At 34.4% G+C, this 15,446-nt stretch overlaps 1 long non-coding RNA gene across 2 annotated transcripts in view; it reads left to right on the plus strand.

Annotated features, from left to right (window-relative positions):
• Window positions 1–926: 926 nt before the first annotated feature.
• The window catches only part of LOC307186488, a 60,673-nt gene continuing 46,153 nt past the window's right edge, over window positions 927–15,446 (plus strand). For both annotated transcript variants that reach the window (XR_013828345.1, XR_013828346.1), the window contains exons 1-2: window positions 927–1,012; window positions 1,431–1,500. This is a non-coding gene — a long non-coding RNA (uncharacterized lncRNA). The remainder of the gene's footprint in view (window positions 1,013–1,430; window positions 1,501–15,446) is intronic.

Here is a 15,446-nt window from a genome sequence, read left to right on the forward strand (position 1 = left end):
AATTGCAGAAAAATGAAAGAAAATAGATGATATTGTGAATTACATAGTGGGCTATTAAAGAAAATAAATTTTTAGATGAAGTTATAGAACAAAAAACAATTTTTAAATATGCTTGTATTTAAGGTAGAAACCTCTATCAAATCATGAAATGTCTCTCACCTTCCTTAGGACTACACCACAATAAGATACAAGGTATGTAGGGAAGTGGCTTCTTATTAGTATGTTTTCTAATACGCTGAAGCAGATTGTGGGCATACTTAAGCTTTATAGCTTGCGTTCTAATCAAGAAGCTTATTTATTCCTTTGTCCTAAGTTTCCACAAAATCAAATGCACTAGATAAATTGATGAATGTAACAAAATTGCAGAACATCCTGACTTATTCCAAATATATAATACCCTTTCCTCTCTATATATTTCTATGGATCTGTTCAGCTAGAATTCTTTTGACCATTGGATAAGATCGCGTTGCCCTTTCCCGTAGTAAATGCTTTGAAAATCATAATAAAATGTGACCTAAGAGTAAGAACCTTTAGTTCTCATGATTTTATTGTCCCAAATAATTTTAGCTTCTCAAGAAAACAATTTAATAAACACCATGTATCTAGCACCATCCCTAATTCTAGCTTATAAATGATTGAAAATTATTTTGGTTATTGTTGGTAAAGGCAGTCTCACACACAGTCTTTCCACCACCCACTTGGTTGCTTAAGGATGGACCTTGGGTTTGTGATACTTCCTTATCAAGAGATAAAGAGCTCACACAGCCTGTGCTGGGCTTATCATCTTGTGTGGGAATATTCTCCACTGTTTCAAGCTCAGTGAGTATTCTTTTGTTCTACTTAAGTGTGTGATCTTATGTCACCATGCCAACCCCACTGCTATATCTGTCTTCTGTGGACAGGGACCCAATCCTTTTGCTATAGCATGAGAGTGTTGGGAATAGGTGAATTGCCCTGCCAATAGAGACCCACTGGGTACTGGGACCCAGACCAATCACTGAAGTGTCTCTAAGTAAGTAAAGCGTTGTTCCATCCAGTACTTGACTCTGTTGTGTTTTCCTTGCCAACTCTGATACCAAGATGCAGTGAGCAGAAGTGTTTGGATTTCTGTTTCTGAAGGTTGACATAGTGATGATCTTTGCTATCCTCCATGTGGTTGGAATCCTCCCCTGGGATTGATAATAGGTATATGATATTCTGCTCAACAGTTTTTTTGGTAATGATTTGGTCTACAGATCCTCCTAAATGGTGTTCAGTTAGTTGGAGTATATTTGTAATTACTCTGTGGGCCAAACATCATGCTAGAAGTTAGGGGTAACACCACTGAACAGGAAATATGATCTCTGCTCTCTGGATGATTTCATTCTGTTTGGAAGATAGTCATAAAGCAAGTAATTCTAATTTATTAAGCAGAGTCTCTTGTGTCACAGGTTCGATAGGGTCAACTCCTTCATTCATCTTCATTTTCCATGAGAACAAGCTGGCAGCTTTGATAAGCAAGTATGCCTAAATTCAGTGACCTGGGACCTTAGGTGTTTAGGAGCACAGGTTCCATATTTGCAGTTTTATTTTTTAAGTATTTTTAAAAAATCTAAGCTAACAGGGGAATTAATTGATAAATTCTGTATACTTTTAAATGGCATAAGCGTTGTCTGATTTACTTGTTTATGTTATTGAATGCTAGTTTTACCACATCTCTTACCAGGTTTCCTGATTAGACTCATTCCTATAAGTGAGTGTTCAGACCATAAAAAAGAACATAATAAAAATGTAAATGTGACACCACCAATGGCATTTCTCAAAGATGAGCTCTGATTCCTGTGAGCAGTGTTCACACTGGAAGAGAGGGAAGCTTTTTTCATGTGCTTCAACACCTGAGTTCTTGTCATGTTATCCTGTAATTATGGGTTTGTCTGTAGCCAAGCTCCATTTTCCCATCTCTTAAGGCCGTTTCTTGTATCTGTTTAATGTATCTAGTGAAGAAATGAGCTAATGGGTTTATTATTTAAAGACTTTTGTATTAAATCACTATATTATATCAATTATATTTTTACAGGGTATGATTATATTATACCAGTGGCTTTTATATTAAAATCTATTCTGGAATTGGCATTCTCATTTCTAAACACCAAGTTTCTGGCACAAATTAACAGTACCAACATCCCCTTTCAGAAGTCATGGTTTTAATGATAAATGAAGATAGCAAATAAAAAGATAATTTACTTCATAGAAACTTAGAGAATATTTACCTGGTGTCTGGAGATTATTTATTCTAGGCCCGATATATCCTCATCCTATTCCAAAATGAATATTCTGAGTACAACTTTTAATTTAAGAAAGAGGAAAAATGACCTTTTTTTTTTTTTTTAAATTTTATAAACCGTGAAGTGTATGAGGGTTGACTACAGGTACAGTGTTGTACAGAATATTTCTAGACCTTATTCACTTTTCTTGACTGTAACACTCTGTCACTTGATTAGTAACATCCCAGAAACAACCTTTTTAATCAAAGCACTCCCTATACTCTTCAAATAGGGAAATTATCAGGGAAGAGACAATCTTGCAATTCAAATGTAATGAGACAGATGTTTTTCTGTGTCAGCTTTCTTTACTCTGTATGAGCTCCCAGTACTTTGTGACTTTCTTCCCTAAATATTGAGGCTTGAGTCACTTCTCACACACCAAGTATACACCAGTTGGGCAAATAATTAGAATTACAGAGAATTTATATATCAATCAAGGGCAAGTTGAACAAGAGAGTGCAGGTTATCAGTGGTATGCTTATTTAATGAATACAAATTCTAAAATAGTCTTGACTGTACAAGTCCAGGAAATCTGACTTAGCATTGATTGAAATCCTGCTTCACATAAACATTTTTCATTATTTGTGTAGTTCCCATAGTAAAAAAGTGCCTAATGCAAAGTAAATACAATCATTATCATTTCTAGAACGAGTCGTATGAGAGGTTGTATTACATAGTTTGCTGTGTGTTGAACGTACAATTTCCTGCTAAGTTGTCTTTTAGTGGTAGCTCATTCCCACTTTTGCCTGAAGCTTGCTGTGCTTAAAGACCTAGTTAGATGTGTTCTCACCTCTGGCAGATGAGGGATCAACTTTATAGATTTCAGGATGAAACAATTTATTACCACTTTCTCACCTTCATAACTGTTAATCTAGTTCTTCTGGTCCTCTTAATGGTCTAGCATGTGGCCTTGCATAGATACACATTATTTTTGATTGTTACACTGTCACTTTCCTTCCATGTGTGGAATGTGTCACCGAAAGAGGACTAAGTGCTCCAAGGAGCTGATGTGGCTTTTCCTGTGACTGTGTAATTATCTGACTTCATTTTTCAGTTTTAGTTTTTGTCCTGGCTTTTTCTTTTTCTAAAATGATAACTGCAAAGGAGAACAGAGTGCACCATTTCTAACTGAGATAAAGTTTATCTCCCTCTCATTAGCTGAATAGTATTCTTCTTTGACATTGTGGTCCAAACATTAATAATCTGGAGGCTCTGGGGAAAAATCCACTTCCAAGATCATTCAGATTATAGGAAGAATCCAGTTACTTGTGGCTGTAAATCTGAACTTTCGATTTCCTTGCTAACTCTGGTCAGGCAATGTTCTCAGCTTCTAGAGGCCACTTACATTCCTTCTCACTTGGCCCTCTCCATCTTCAGAGCAGGAAGGGCACACACATTCTCTTCACAATTTGAACCTGTCTTACTTCCTCTTCTGCTACAGACCAGAGAAAGGTCTCTTTTTTTAATGGTTCCTGTGATTACAGTAACCCCACCAAGATGCCATGCAACACAGCATAAACCTGAGGTGATAGCTTATCCATCGTGTTAACACATTTTCAGGGATTAGGGTGGAATATCTTTAGTTGGGGGGGCAGTTTAGAAATTCAGCCTAACACACATGACATGGGAAGTTACTTTGGATACTATAGCATAAAAGTTAGATTATGTGCTCTTGAGGTAGATGTTCTCCTGTATTTATACTGCTTGTTGCCCTTTGACATTTTTATCTTTTACAAACAGTGGTTTCCTCATTTACACATGTGGTGAATAACACCATAAAACTCGTAAGGCTGCTGTGAGAATAAAATGAGATGGTGTTTGGGAAGCACCTGACATTCAGCACTATATAAAAGTTATAATTATTAATTTTTTTCTTTGTTTTACCTATAAATTCTATTTCATCTTCAAAAAGTCATTTCCTTATTTTCTTACTTGATTCTCACAAGCTGTAAAATAATTATTAAAGTTGAATGTATTAAAAAGTAGTTGAAGTAGGTAGGATTCAATTTTAGGGTTTTTTTTTACTTCTACTTATATATTTTTCTTTGCAGATTTTTTTCTTTTTTTCTTTTTTTTTTTTTTTTTTTTGCGGTACGCGGGCCTCTCACTGTTGTGGCCTCTCCCATTGTGGAGCACAGGCTCCAGACGCGCAGGATCAGTGGCCATGGCTCACGGGCCCAGCCGCTCCGTGGCATGTGGGGTCCTCCCGGACCGGGACACGAACCCGTGTGCCCTGCATCGGCAGGCGGACTCTCAACCACTGCACCACCAGGGAAGCCCGGTAATTACTATTATTAATTACAGTTTTCAAATGAGGAGATGGAGGCTTAGAGGGTTTAAATACAGTCTTAATACCACACAGCTTGTTGGTGCAAAGTTAGAATAGAAGTGATTTTCCTGAATACTGAGTCACACATCTCAGCCATTCTGCTACGTAGATTTGTTTAAACACTCTTTATAACTAGAATGAACTTGTGTTGTTTTTTTCTAGTGTATTCTTGTTCATATCTGTTGCCTTGGTTCAATTAATTGTGCAAGTTACATAAACAAAAATTTTTCAGTTTATTTAATATACTATATTCATAACATATATTATTGACTAATGGAATTAAGGTATTTTTTTCTTAAAATAAGCAGATATTCCATGTCACTAACATAGCTTTATTGAATTTTGTCCATGTTAACTTTTAGAGAAAGCATGGGCAAATATAAACACACACACACACACACACACATACCACACCATGACGTGAATGCTTAACACTGTCAAATGAGGTCCTTACATTTCAAATGACATGAGATTTTGAAGAGCTAAGGTTTAAATGCAGGATGGATCTTGTCACTTAATACCCTATCCCATTCTCATCCCCTCATCCTTCTCTGGAAAGAATATGTAAGCTAATGGTGAAATGGAGCAGCACTCTATGGACCCTTCCCAGGACAACCCCCCCCCACCCCCGCCATGGCCTCTGCCTGCCCCTTCTCTGTAAAAACACTTTTAATCAAAGAATAAATTTAATCAGAGGAGTGAGAAAATGCAGAAATAAAGGAAAAGCAGTCAAACAGGACAAAAGAATAATTGTTTAGTTATTAAATAAAGTCAAGGACCTTTAGTTTCTCCTCAAGGGCTATAGATAGCATTCTGAACCATATCCTTTCACCTACTTTGTAGATACTGAAACCCCCAGCAAGTGAAAGAAGTTAACTATCAATACATGATGACCACACTGTAGCCATGACATAAGCTGCCACAATTCTGACAACTGGCCTCAAGGAAATAGGAACAAATTCACCCTGGAACTGAAGTTTAACTCTACTTAAAAGAATCAACATGAAACTGATCAGAGCACTGCATGGCCGATTTTAAGATGACATCTCTTTAAAATATAGAATCGAGGAGAGAAATAACTATAATATCAAAGTGCTGAAGAAAAAAAAAGTCAACATTTTAAAAAAGTCTTCCTAAACTTTGGGGAATTTATTAATTTGGTTTTGCTACTTTACAAGTAACACTGAGAAACTCATATTTCTAATACTTGAAAATAAAGACTGAATCAAGAGAGAAGGTCAGAGAACATTCTGAAGGTCTAAGAACAATATAGGAGGAAAGAACCCAAGGGAACTAAGTTGCATTTTTGACTAGTCAAATGCAGTTTTGAACACAGGCGTCTCTGCCTTGAAAGAAAAAAAAAAAAAGCTTTCACATGAGACTTCATTTCTTTAGCCCTTTTGAATACACTAAATCATCTTTATTTAGTTATTTCTATTGACTTTATAATCTTACAGACTCAGTGAAAGAGTCCAAGAAATAAAATAGGCTTAGCACAACAATGCAACTTGAATCAGCAAAGTAATGAATGTGTTGTTCTGTCAAATCCCATTGCCACAATAGCTGCTTCAATTTATTTGAAAAATATACAACCCTGGAGTCTCAGCACCACTTAACAGCCAAGGAGAACAAAATGTGTACAGTGAGATACGAATCTTCAGTACCATTAGTTCAGTATATTTCTGCATAACAGCTTTTCAAAAATTGAAAGCATATTTTGGCACCATGCTGTTTCAAAACAACAACAAGATCTGTGAGATATATGCTGAAATCTGTCAGTGCTTAGAAACACTTTTTAGTTTTTTTTTTTTTTTTCCATAGAACTCCTGCCTGTTTGGCTAAATTCCTTTTCTCTATTTTTTCATGAAGATTACATTAAAATAGTATCACCAAGGAGACTTAAAGTTTATCATGTATGCATGTGACTCAAAGAACTTTGAACAGGCTGAGTAAATCAATTCTTAATTAATAATCTGTTGACTGATTATAGAAGGGCAGGCTCTATATCTTATAAGAGTGCAGGAAAAAATAAAGAAACTAAAAAAACAGTACCACCTAGAACATCACCTTCAGAGCACAAAGTAAGTATTGTTTGTATTTGGCTCTTTCGAACCAAGAAGAGGTCTGTAAATGAGTGGTGGTGAGTTTAAAATAAATGATACTAAGTAAGATAAGATTTTTAAGTAAATCATTCTCACTTGACATTCTTTGTATTAACACTGTTAGAAAACAATGTTATGATTATATTTTAATAAAATATATTTGTATAATATGTCAATAGAAAATAATTTATTTTCAAAACTTGTGCTAATTATTTATTTTCATTACTGTAATCCTCACATTAATCAATTTTAAATTTTTTTTTCTCTTTCTGATGAGGAAACTGAGACTCCAAGACAGTTGTAAGTCACATAACTAAAAAGAAACAAACTTTGTTTGTTTAACTTCAATAGATTTTTTTATATTTACAGAAGTAGCTACTGATGATATTACCAGTACTCTTATGATGAATGTTCAGGATAAAATTCTCAAGTTTGAGATAATATTTAGCTATCAAATGTGTGATATTAAATATAAGGTGAGGCTGCTAATTTTTCTTGATGTACAGTATTTTTTTAACATCTTTATTGGAGTATAATTGCTTTACAATGTTGTGTTAGTTTCTACTGTATAACAAAGCTAATCAGCTATATGTATACATATATCCCCATATCCCCTCTCTCGTGTCTCCCTCCCACCCACCCTCCCTATCCCACCTCTCTAGGTGGTCATAAAGCACAGAGCTGATCTCCTTGTGCTATGTAGCTGCTTCCCACTAGCTATTTATTTTACGTTTGGTAGTGTATATATGTCCATGCCACTCTCTCACTTCGTCGCAGCTTACCCTTCCCCCCTTCCCCCTCCCCATGTCCTTTATTCCTGTCCTGGCCCTAGATTCATCAGAACCTTTTTTTTTTTTTTTTAAGATTCCACATATACGTGTGAGCCTATGGTATTTGTTTTTCTCTTCCTGACTTACTTGACTCTGTATGACAGACTCTATGTCCATCCACCTCTCTACAAATAACTCAATTCCGTTTCTTTTAATGGCTGAGTAATATTTTATTGTATACATGTGCTACATCTTCTTTATCCATTCATCTGTCGATGGACACTTAGGTTGCTTTCATGTCCTGGCTGTTGTAAATAGAGCTGCAATGAACATTGTGCTATGTGAGTCTTTTTGAGTTATGGTTTTCTCAGGGTATATGCCCAGTAGTGGGATTGCTGAGTCATATGGTAGTTCTATTTTTAGTTTTATAAGGAACCTCCATACTGTTCTCCATAGTGGCTGTATCAATTTACATTCCCACCAACAGTGCAAGAGGGTTTCCTTTTCTCCACATGATCTCCAGCATTTACTGTTTGTAGATTTTTGATGATGACCATTTTTGTACTTTTTTAAATGTCAAATCTACGAACAAATAAGCATGCTCATTGGTGATAGAGTGAAATAGCCTAAAATCCCAACTAGTTAATTTTTGGATATGCCCATTTATATAAAATATAAAATATATCTTGGAACACACTCTTGAACATTATTGAGACTTCCATCCATCTGATTTGAAATGAAGGAAAATATAAAAACATTTTTACTGACTCAGCTGAGAAGCATGGCAGAACCTCAATCATGTAACATGGAAGAGAAACAACTCATTCAGGAATGAGTAGGACAATATTTAAAAAGAAGATAATGCAAGTGTAGAATATGTTCCTCCAGAGAACAGAGGTTGCATGGTGTGTGCCAACTTTGTCTAATCCTTTCTTTTCTGGAGGAATGGCAGGACTCCCCAGAAGTGAAGGCAAGCATACTGCAGCAGAGGGCATACTTCATGAAAAGAGAGGCTCTCTGGTTCATTTAATGTGGGGAAGGAGAGAAAAAGTCCTAGAAACCTCTTCAGAGAAATGAAGCTGATAAGATCTAGCAGGTTATCACAGGTCCAAGCAAGAATTCTGGATTACAGGAAAAAAATAGTTAAAGTAGTAGCAGAAAACTAAAATGTACATCAGGAACCAAGGTGATGTTTCTCTTATAAGGACAGAATTGTGAGTTACAGGTAAAAGACTAACTCTCAGTGATCATACAGTTTTCCAGAACACCTCATAGGCATAGGATACTGGAATTTGGATTTAGACAAATTCCAGGATCAGCTGGAGTTTCCAACAATCTCTTTGAACATTGACCATCTGCTAAGTCTGTTGAAAGTCTCCATTCCCATGTAGAGGGCAGTCTGAAGCATTACAAGCCTTCGTAGTGGAAGACAAAGATCAAATGTTACCCAAAAGATACAAGAAATTCAGATACATGCCCTCAGAGAGTTGAGAACTAGCTTACTTCAGAGAAAGGACATCTTAAAAAGATAATTCTATCTGTATGTGGTGGAAGTAGTTTCCATAGCTAGACTTCAGTCTTTGGTGTCTTCTGTAATGCCCAATAAAAAAAGGCCAATCATCCAGAAAAGGAAGAAATTGAAGCAAATTTATTTATTCTTGATGAGCATAGGCCACTGCTAGTAAATGTATTTTCCTTAAATCAATGTATTTATTTATCAAAGGTTCACTGAGCATCCAATATACACTAGACTCTGTACAAGTTTATGGAGAAAAAAAATAATACTTAGTCATCTTTCTGAAAAGTTAGAACAATTCTACTATGAGATTAATAAGTAGAATCTCTCTTTTGCAGATAAGAAAGCTAATAAAAAAAGTTGGTGCCTTGTTTGGATATTGTAGACTCATCCACAATTTTGAATTGCATTTTTTTCATAAAAATATGAAACAGCAAAAGTAACCCTACTATTTAACTTAAATGGTATATAAACACCAGCCAATTTTGTTAAGGCTTAGAAGGCTATGACATTAAGATTCATAGCAACATTATTTGTCATAGCCAAAAAGTGCAAATAATCCAAATATTCATCTGTTGATGGAGGGGTAAATAAAATATGGTATATCCATACAATGGAATATTACTCATCAATAAAAGGAATGAAGTACTAACTCATTCTACAATATGAATGGGTCTTGATAACATTATACTAAGTAAAAGGAAACAGTTGAAAAAGACCACATATTATGTTATAATATTTATATGAAATTCCAAAATAAGCAAAGTTACAGAGTCAGAAAGTAGATCAGTGGTTGCCTAGGGCCCAGAGGTTTGGGGAAAAAGGAGAGATGACTGTTAAAGGTTGTGGAGTTTCTTTCTGGGGTGATGAAAATTTTCTACAATTGATTGTGACAACATTTGTAAAATTCTGTAAGTATACTAAAAAACATTGAATTGTACAATTCAAATGAGTGAAATGTTTGGTATGTGAATTATATCTCAAGTAAACTGTACACACCACACACACACACACACACACACACACACATACACACAAGTCTAAAGACTTTTAGCCACAATTTGTTCTTTCTGTCCCAAATGTTCAATTTACCAGACTATGATCTTGATTAAATTACTTAATCTCCTGTGCCTCATGTTCATAGTCTGTATAATGGGCATAAAAAATAGTGCTTATTGTACAGGATTATAGTGAACATCTAAATGAATTGATATATATATATAAAGAATTTACAAGAGTGCCTAGCACACTGTCAGTGCTAAATATATATTTGCTTCTGCTGTTGCTGTTACCACTACTACAAGTAGTATAATAATAATATTTATTATCATTATAATTATTATTTTTATAAGTCCAACCTAATTCATTTAATCCATGGAAACAGTATCTGACCTCCTCCCATTAATTTAACTACTGTATTAATTAAATTGTAACTACATTTTTACCTAAAGCCTGTCAATAATTTTTAATCAGTTATATAAAAAAAGTCTTGTCCTGTGACTTAGACCCAGATTTCTTTGTGAAAAGATTAACATCTTATTTGATATAAAGTAGGAAGTTGTATTTTTTTCCTACTAAGGCAATGAAAATATTATGTTCACACCCTGCTCAATCAAAGCCAACCTACTGAACTGGATAATGGTTCTCATTGCACACCTGCTCACTATATATTTCTAAGTAGGATGGCAGAGTTATAATATCAGTATATGGCAAGGATATGGGATACTAACACACCAGTAAGAGATTGACTATAACCACTTAAATTTTTTCACATAAAATACTCAAGATATAGTCCCTCCAAAGGGAAAAAGCAAAATCTTTGACATTATAGCATCTACTCTTTCTTTTATCTTCACCTCTCTGTAAGTCTTGCTTTAGGCTAAATACATCATTAATCTTTAACATATCCAACTAAGAACACAATTAAAGTCAAATAGAATAATGAGTGGCATTACAAGAAATACAAAGTAACACACTCAAGAATGGATTCAAATATTACGTATGCTTCATAATTACACATACCCAGTAACTTGCACAGTGTCAGATCTAGAAAAAAATTAACTCTTTGATGAATAGAATCAGAATATTTGAATTAATTTGAAAACAAAGCCAAGAACCAAAGGTTAACTTGTAATATTAAATCTTTTCATGCATGAACTGTACTGTCAAGCCTTATATTCATGTTTTATTTCTTTGGGTCTTACTCTGATTTCAGAAAATGTGGCTTTAGTTACAGACATGCTTTTTACTCATTGGGTAACACTGAATGAAATTTGAATCTCTAGGAGTCTCAGTTTCCCAAACTGTCACATGTAGGAGATAAGATTATATCACTGATTCTCAATCTTCACTCAGAATTACCTGGAGCAAACCCTGAGATCTACATACAGAGACTTGCTTTCAGCTGGTTATTTTAGTGTGCAGCCAGAGTTGGGAAACTATTGGACAAAAGTATCTCCCAGGTTTCTCCCAGTTCTATAAGCAAGTTTTCTATCTGGGTGGATACGCTGACTCAGTTCACAATAGTAACATAGCATTACCTCATAGAAGAGTAGGTTTAAATGGTTAGTAGTTATACTTTGAAAAAACATAATTGACCTAATTTGATTTTACTTACACAAGGAAGTCAAAGAAAAAAAGATGTATTATGTTACATTAACACAAAGAAAAGGCTGCAATAGAGAGGAGAAATAAAACAAATCATACCAAAACAAAAGAAAACACAAGAATCTACCGTCCGTATGTTATCCTTCCTACAAGGTAGACCAAGAAAAAAGAATCCTATAGAGGAAAGAGCAGCACTACTTTGAAATGGTATGATTTTCTTTGTCTTTCTTTCAAACTATTCATATATAGCCTCATGTATTTGAGCAATTGTTTTTGAAACAGCTTGATATATTCAAAACAGAATGTAAGGTTTGGGAAACATTTTATATGTCACTCTTCCACCCACATTCCCTCACCACCACACCCTACTAAGCTAAGGAGAAGATACTTTATTCTCAATTTAGCATTCTTTAAATGTGAGGGCATTTCATACAGAGACCAACTAATTGATTCCTAAACTAGCCCCTGACAACACAACAGCAGACCCTTGGCTCTCCCCCTCCTTCCTCTGCTTCTGACAGTAGGCAATACATCTTCTCTAGCTCTTGCAATATCCAAAGGCTCCAAACACTTTTACCTCCAAAAATTCAACACTAGATAAGAGTATAAACTCTTTGTGTCCCAGATACATGAAGGCTTTCTCCCAACTTGAGACCTGTCAGTTGACCATGGATGTCTTACCTTCAGTGGACTACAATGTTTAGGTTCTAGAGAGTGGAACTTTGCTTTAATTTGAAGAGTTTCTTTTGACTGGAAACATATTTTAAGTTTCTCATTGACAAAGAGGCTCTTTCCTCTCTATGACAGAAGTAAAGAAGTAACATTTCTAGCAAGCATGGTAATCAGCACTTTGCCCATATAGTTTAAACAGCCCCAGACTCCACTTATTACTTAACCTATTTAATACATGAAGAAAGTGTGACTTGGAAAGTTTAAATAATCTGTCCCAGGTCCCATAGCTTGGTGATGTGGCCAGTGATGAAGCTATTTCACACTAGTTGTCTACCTGCATGAAATCTCATTTTGCGGCTTGAAGCAATATGAATGCTTTTTGTTTTGTTTAGATTGTTTTTCTTTTTGCTCTCCTTCCCCACAAACAAGCACTTGGGTTATTACTTTGTATGAGTCAGGGTAGCCTTTATGTCTACTTCTTAACTTGAGGATAAGGATCTTTTGGAACTCAGGATGATTTGAAATATTTTACTTTTCTGTGACATAGTTACAACTCCAAAAGTGAATAATATCTATGATTGTCTTCCTTAGTATTAAATATTTTCAAGAAAGATAAACACATTAAATTCTACCATGACAATTGCTATCTATGACATAGTCAATTGTGGACTCCTTTTTATTTTGTGACCAAAGTTGCATTTCATTTTCTTCTCAGTTTTTCTTAAAGATTTCATGAATATCAAGGATTACTGTTGAAACAGACTTTACTGGAGAAGTAATTTTCCTCCATGTTTAATTAACTACATATATGCAAAAACAATGGTAGTTTGTTTAAATAAAAATGGAATTCTTAGTTGACAAGATGATTTAATTCCAACCAAAAGTAAAGGAATTCCCTATTTTATGTAAACCATGCATCCTTTATTTTTGAAAAAAAAATATTTGGTTAAAATTATACTGAGTGAAAAGCTGAAAACATTTCTTTAAGATCAGGGACAAGACAAGGATGCCCATTCTTGCCACTTTTACTCAATATAGTATTGTAAGTCCTAACCACAGCAATGAGACAAGAAAAAGAAATGAGAGGAATCCAAATTGGAAAGGAAGGAGTAAAACTCTCACTGTTTACAGATGACATAATACTATACATAGAAAATCCTAAAGACACCACCAAAAAACTACTAGAACTCATCAATGAATTTGGTAATGTTGCAGGATGCAAAATTAATGTACAGAAATCTGTTGCATTTCAATGCACTAAATCAAACTATCAAAAAATAAATTAAAGACACCATCCTATTCATTATCCCATGGAAAACAATAAAATACCTTGCAGTAAACCAACCTAAGGAGATAAAAGACTTGCACTCTCAGACAACTTTAAGACACTGATGAAAGAAATTGAAGATGACACAAACAGATGGAAAGATATACTGTGTTTATGTGTTGGAAGAATTAATATTGTTAAAATGATAATACTATTCAAGGCAATCTACAGATTCAATGCAACCCATATCAAAATATTGTACCATTGGCATTTTTCACAGAATTAGAAAAAAAATAATTTTTAAATTTATATTTAAACACAAAAGACCCTGTATAGACAAAACTACCTTGAGAAATAACAGAGCTGGAGGTATTACACTCCCTGACTTCGAACTAGACTACAAAGCTACAGTAATCAAAACATAATGATACTAACACAAAAACAGACATGTAGATGAGTGGAACATAATAGACAGTCCACAAATAAACCCAAACACTTATGATCAATTAACCTGCTACAAAGGAGAAAACAATGTACAATGGAGAACAGACAGTCTCTTCAATAAGTGGTGCTGGGAATACTGGACAGCTACATGTAAAAGAATGAAATTAGAACATTTCCTCATACCATATGCAAACATAAACTCAAAATGGATTAAAGACCTAAATATAAGACTAGAAACCAGAAAATTCCTAGAAGAAAACATAGGCAGGATATTCCTTGAGGTAATTTGTAGCAATAATCTTTTTGGATCTGTCTCTTAAGGCAAAGGAAATAAAAGCAAAAATAAACAAATAAATAAACTAAACTTAAAAGTTTTGCAGAGACAAGGAAACCATTGACAAAAGGAAAAACAATCTACTGAATGGGAGAAAATATTTGTGAATTATATGACTGATAATAGATTAATATCCAATATATATATATATATATAACTTACACAACTGAATATCAAAAAGACAAACAACTCAATTAAATAATGAGCAGAAAGCCTGAATAGACATTATTCCAAAGGAGACATAGAGGTGGCCAACAAATACATGTAAAGATGTAACACCTTTAATCATCAGAGAAGTGAAAATTAATATCACAATGAACTATCACCTCACACCTGTCAAAATGTCTATCAACAAGAAGAGCACAAATAACAAATGTTGGCAAGGACGTGGAGAACAGGGAACATATGTATATTGATGGAGAGATTGTAAATTGGTGCAACTGCTGTGGAAAACAGTATGGAGTTTCCTCAAAAAGCCAAAAATAGAACTACCAGAAATTTTACTCCTGTGTATATATCTGAAGAAAAGAAAAACACTAACTCAAAAATATACATGCACCTAATGTTTATAGTGGAGTTATTTACAATAGCCAAGATATGGAAGCAACCTAAATGTCTATCATAAAATGAATGGATAAAAAAGAGAATAATAAACAAACTAATTAAACTTAAAAGCTTTTGCACAAACAATGGAATATTACACAGCTATAAAAAAGAACGAAAATATTGCCATTTACAACAATATGAATGGAACTGAAGGGTGTTATGCTTAGTGAAATAAGTCAGAGAAAGACATACTGCATGTAATCACTTATATGTGCAATCCAAAAATAAAACAAACTAGTGAATATAGCAAAAAAGAAACAGACTCAAATATATAGAGAACAAACTAGTCATTACCAGTGAAGAGAGGGAAGTGGGACAAGGTAAGGTAGAGGTAGAGGATTAAGAGGTACAAATTACTATGTATAAAATAAATAAGCTAAACAGATATATTGTACTGCACAGGGAATATAGCCAATATTTTATAATGAATGTAAATGGAGTATTATCTATAAAAACTTTGAATCACTATGTTGTCCACCTGAAGCTAATATAATAT

Source organism: Stenella coeruleoalba (genome assembly GCF_951394435.1).
Source record: "Stenella coeruleoalba genome assembly, chromosome: 5".
In the NCBI taxonomy this organism is placed as follows: Eukaryota; Metazoa; Chordata; class Mammalia; order Artiodactyla; family Delphinidae; genus Stenella; species Stenella coeruleoalba.